The sequence below is a fragment of the Lycium ferocissimum genome, chromosome 4 (genome assembly GCF_029784015.1).
Source record: "Lycium ferocissimum isolate CSIRO_LF1 chromosome 4, AGI_CSIRO_Lferr_CH_V1, whole genome shotgun sequence".
Taxonomy (NCBI): domain Eukaryota; kingdom Viridiplantae; phylum Streptophyta; class Magnoliopsida; order Solanales; family Solanaceae; genus Lycium; species Lycium ferocissimum.
Genome location: NC_081345.1, coordinates 26,808,004 through 26,814,003, shown reverse-complemented (window position 1 = coordinate 26,814,003; position 6,000 = coordinate 26,808,004).

Here is a 6,000-nt window from a genome sequence, read left to right as displayed (position 1 = left end):
TCTTTAAGTCATATAATCTCCAACCCTTCTGTTCGTAGAGGTATCCCAAGAAGTCACACCTACGACTTCGACTCTCAAACTTGTCCCTTGTTCTTCCCTTTATGTGTGCATAGCACATTGACCCTATCACCCTTAAGTGATCATAACGGGGCGGTTCTCCGAATAAAATTTCACATGGGGTTTTCCCCTTCAAAATCGACGACGGTTTTCTATTGATCAAATACCCTGCAGTCAAAATACATTCTCCCAAAATTTTAATCGGAACATGACCCTGAAATCTTAATGCTCGCGCCACATTAAGAATGTGATTGTGTTTGCTTTCAACTTTTCCATTATGCTGTGGTGTTCCTGTGCATGATGTTTGGAAAAGAATTCCATGTTTGAAGAAATGAGTCTTCATACATGTGAACTCAGTTTCATTATCACTTCTAAATCTTCAACCGTTTGTGTCAAAGATCGAACCAATCGACCGCCTCCGCCTTCACAGCTCGTATCCGTGGTACATTTCAGAAATCGTAAAGTGCAGCTCGACGCTCACCTATTTCAAGCAGCTTCCTCATGGTGGGGTCCTGTAGAATACACATAATTTTGTTAAATTTTACATCACAATCTAAATTATCGACGAGTTGTGACACATAAATTGGATTGCATGTTAAACCCGGAACATATGGAACATCCTTTAACCAAATCCTATTATTTATCCTGGTTGTTCTCTCTCTCATGGCCACCGAGATATTTCTATCCGGAAGCCCAACCGGACACTCGGGAATGTCCGTTGATTGCTCAATTCCTCTGAATTACCTATCATATGGTTGGTAGCTCCGGAGGCAATCATCTATGATGAGTTTTCGGTCTTACCAACCTTCTTGTTATTCAGGTTTATTCTTTGGGAATTCAACACATGAATCACAGTCTTTCGGATCTCATCGCTTAAATTGTGAGGTCATGACCCGCCTGTGTTCACTGATTTTATCTCCATCTGAGTTCCTTCTTTGGCAACCATGGCATTAGCCCAGTAGTTTCCTCTTCCATGACCGATCTACCCCTCTCTGTTGTTGCTGTCCTCTTCTTCCATTTTTTTTTCTCATTTTTTATTTTTCAGCCACTACTCCGGATATCCAATGAGTCAAAAATATTCGTCCACAACGTGTCCGGATCTCTTGCAACATGTGCAGAATGCACCACATTTTTCCCTTTACCTTGATCACTATAAGAATTTCTCCTTTGTACGGCAAAAGCCATGGTTACACACCGATCCTCCGTTTTTTGTGTGATTCCTCTCACACGCTCTTCTTGCAACAGCTTCCAATAGACCTTGTTCAACTATGGCAACGATTCCTGGGCCAGTATATTCGACCTTACCGTTCCATACCTTGCTTCATCCAATCCCATAAGGAAAAGATGCACTTTTTCTTCTTCTCTTTTGGCTTCTAGGACTGTTCCTATATTGCGCGTGCACTTTCCACATATACAAGTTGGAATCTGTTCGTAATTTGCTAATTCCTCCCACATCTTAGTGAGTTTTCCTTAGTAATCCACTCTGGTCCTTATACCTTCGCGCACGGCAAGTTCGCCTTTTAGTTCTTGCATCCGAGGGCCGTTAATAATAGCGAACCATTCTCGGATGCTCGTCCATAATCCTTTTACTTCATCTTTAAGTGAAATTTTTGAGCGAAGTGTTGGTTCTATAGTGTTGTGAATCCCCGACACCAACAATGAGTTTACAGTCCACCAGTCTTTTAAGTCCGGTGACTCTTATCAAAGCTGGGATACGACCGTCAACGAAATTGAATTTCTTCCTTGCTCTTAGGGTTGTCATCATGGATCTAGCACATTCTTCATAATTTTCACCCTTCAGTTGGACTTGTGTCACTACAATTCCAGAGTTATCATTCGACGTAATGTCATAGGGAAAGATTATTTTTCTTTGGATTTCGTTTTCTTCACTGGCGATTCCTTTGCCTTTATCGTCGGTTTCCCCGTCACCTGCCATTGTTTCAGAGTTTTGTATTTTTTATAACGTGGCTCTGATACCATGTTAAAATCGAGGCATGGAAGAGAATTTTGAGAGACAAGAATAATAGGAGAATTCTTTTTTATTAGTATTCATCATAATGACCTCCTTATATACACTTAATTTCCTCCTTATCCTAATCTAATAAGGTAACCCTATTCTAATAGAACTACAAATTCCATATTACCATAATTAAAAATTCATCATAAATAGACCAAACCTATCACAATCAGACTAGAATAGAGTTCCCACCAACTTAGGAATTCACTAACTCACCGATGTGAGCGCACAAACTGGTCCGGTTCTGATCTCAATAACTGATGAAAACTTTGGCAGACAACTTGACGGCAATAATATAATTCATTTCAAATGATGATTTGGTCGTACAGACAAGTTATGATGTTTTGGTTGTCTCAGTTACCTTACAAAGTGATACTCATTACTATAACTAATTTTCAGTCATGAATAGCGGCTAGAACAGATGAATGTTGTGATCATATTCTTTGTCAGGCTAATAAGACTATGAAAATATTACATCCCACATTTTCATATGTTAAAGTGCGTCGTAGTTAGTCGGTGTAAGCTTGGAGATCAAGGTTATTCTTAAGTTTATAAGTGATTACAACCATTTTTAGTAAGTATCGAATGGATTAGAGGTTAATCGAGTCAAAGAGAATAAGTTTCATCGAAAGTCGGCAAATTGAGAATGTTATAACCCGTACTTTCGGGGTAAGACTATGTTACATCCCGTATTTTCATTCAATATATGTATGATCAAGTTAAGGTTGACGAATGCGCTTAAATGTGAAAAATGAGAATTTGAGCAAATAACCGAGCTACTTGCTTACCCAAACCGAGTTGATTGCTTGCCCCTCCTATTTGCTTGACCTACTTAACAGGTGTCATGATTATTAAATGAGGATGAGACACATAATTAAATTAACTAGGGACAACATGTGGCACCTTCAATTAAACAAGTAGGTGACAAGTAGGCGTGTCACCTACTTGCTTAAATGAAAGGCCCGAAATAAGTCCCCAAAAAGAGGCTAGTGAAGTCGGCCATAAGGGCCCTTTAAGGGCTGATTTCTTTCATTATTTCACTCATTTATCACAGCCAAAAATCAGAGAATAAACTCCTGCAAACTTCTCTCAAAAATTCCACACAAACCTTAAGTGATTTCAAGGGATTCAAGTGATTCTAGTGTCGAAGAACCTGAACTGCTTGCTAGTTTCCCTTTCTCCTTCTTGTAGCTGCGTTGGGGACTAATTTAAGATGAAGAGAGCCTATATTTCATGGGTTCTACTCAGTTCTATGTAAGTTTAAGCTTCTTCTTCCCTTATCTGAACTTGCACGAGTTGTAGCTCGATCGTAATGGCTAAAACTTGTAAGTTCCGAAAAAGTTAGTGTGATGTTGTTGTTGCGTCATTTCTAGGATGTGGTGAACTCCTTTTTAAGTTGAATTTATGGCTGGTTTATATGATAAGGGTATTAATTAGGTATTGTTGGTTGTGTTGCTCGAATCAAAAGAAAAGACAAGTTGGAAACGTGTTTTAGTAATCTGAAAAATCAGTTTTAAGGTTGTTGAACTTTATGGGCTGTTTTCTTGTTATTTTTTGAGATACAAGGCTGAAAAATTAGATGAATATAATTTTCATCATGTTATATATATTGTTGAGTTAAAGTAAGAAATTCGTAAGGGGTGACAAGGGTTGTGCGGGTTCCAATCTGAGCTTGCCGCTCGTCGTGATATGTTGAGGACTTGTTAATGATATATTGTACCTTGTTGTTGATATTGTTCTTGTTGTGTTGCTCTAGTTGTTTTTGATGATGTGTAGAGTTGGAGGAAGTCAAAGTTATAGGGGAGATGCTGCCCAAATCTATTTAGACAAGCTACTAGCTTAGAGCTACAAACTTAGTTCCTTCTTGGCATTAGTCATGAACCTTATTGTATTGATGTAGATTGAGTTGTATCGTGGGCTGCTTTGAAAGTATTAAGGAGACAAGGATATCAAGGTATGTTAAGGCTAATCCTTCCTTCTTTTGGCATGATACAAGTAACGAAACGTAAACGTAATGTTATTCCATAAATGGTTCTACTCTTAGTAGTTAAGGATGTCTATGTTATTCATTCCTGTGAAATGTAATTCAAAGCATGTCTAAATATGTTCTTAAGTCCCTATTGAGGCATACGATAAAGATGTTAATGTTCATAACATAATCCAAGGGTGAACGACTATATGTCATCCCAAAAGATGTTCTAATGATCCTAAAAGGCTATTCATGCATTATAGGTATATATGTAAACGAGTAAGAACATTATAGACGCGTGTATAATATTTATAAGGGCATAACTATAGCATTCCTACTTTACCACCGCGTTACAGTCGGTTGGACAGTTATGTATCCTTATTTACCATCGAGCTATGATCGGCGGGACAATTATATATTTACCACCAAGCTACGGCCGGTTGGGTAGTTATGTATCTTGATTTACCACTGAGATATGGTTGGTCGGGCAGTTATGTATTTACTACCGAGCTTCGGCCAGTTGGGCAGGTATGTATCTCGATTTATCATCGAGCTACGGTCGGTGGGGCAGTTACCACTAATCAGTTGAGCAATTAGAGGTTACGACATCGATGTTAGCTGTAGAGTGGCATTATGTATATAAGTCTATTCATCACGTATATCATGGAACTAGTGGCAATCCAGAAGTTTCAGGTTGATTCTTATCCCTCTTATTGATAAGGATTTATTGTTATGTTTCAGTTCTGTCTTACATACTCGGTACATTATTCGTACTAACGTCCTTTTTGTTATGGACGCTGCATTCATGCCTACAGGTGCAAGTAATCAGTTTGACAAGCCCTTACAATAAATGAGGTTGACATTCAGCGAAGGATCGGTAAGACTTCACTTCATTCGGAGTGCAGCCGAGTCTAGAAGTCATGGTGTTAGAGTTTTGCTATAGAATTATGGGTAGGCAGGGGCCCTGTCCCGACCATGTTTTGATGTCAGATATTTTTAGAGGCTTTGTAAACACATGTTCAGTATGTAGAGTATGTCAGTGTCCTGGTTGGCCCTCGTTTACGTTTCCTTTTGGGTTGTTTGGTGTTGATACTCATAGTGGCCTCCTCGGCCCGTACATATAGATATGTTTTGTATATATATATATATATATCACTAGTTGTGGCCATGTTGGCCCATGATAGTTTATAGAGTTCGGCCAAGTTGGCCTATTTATGTTCTGGTTAACGTCCAACAATCATGAGTTACAGAGTGGTTCGCTCGAGCCAGTACGAAACCGGGTGCCAGCTATGCCTCACCTAGGTTGGGGTGGGCCAAATTGGTATCAGAGCAGGTCTGTCCTAGAAAGTCTACAAAACCGTATTTGTAAAATCTTGTTTATGGATGTGTTGTGCACCAAATTTATATACATGAAGCTACAGGTTATTTAGGAGTCTGTTACCTTTCTTTCAAATCTAAATTGTGTCGTAGAACTGAGTTATAAGAGTTGAGTTAGGACTTACGTTGTTATCGACACTGAGATGATTGCAACGAGAAAGACTACAGCTAGCCAGAGGACTAATACAGCAGCAGGTAAGAGCATTAGTAGAAAGAGTTCTAGATAACGTGGACCAGTTTGCATTCATGTGTTCGCTCATAACTTAGAGGGACGTAGACAACAACAACAACAACAACAGATAGAGTAGGTGTCACGACCCATTTTCTCTAAGTGGTGTAGGCACCTACCTTTCCCACCTCGATAAGCGAACCCTTATCCCAACAATCATAAAAACATAAATAAAGCGGAGGAAGATAGAATAACGTAAGTCTCACGATAATAATATCAAGAAAATGCGGAAGTAAATGAAATCCACCCCAGTATCTGGTCTGGTCATACAAGAGCATCTAACTAAATACTGCAAGTCTGAATAATAGTATTACATAAATAATCTAAAAAATCATTTCTCAGAATAGAAAT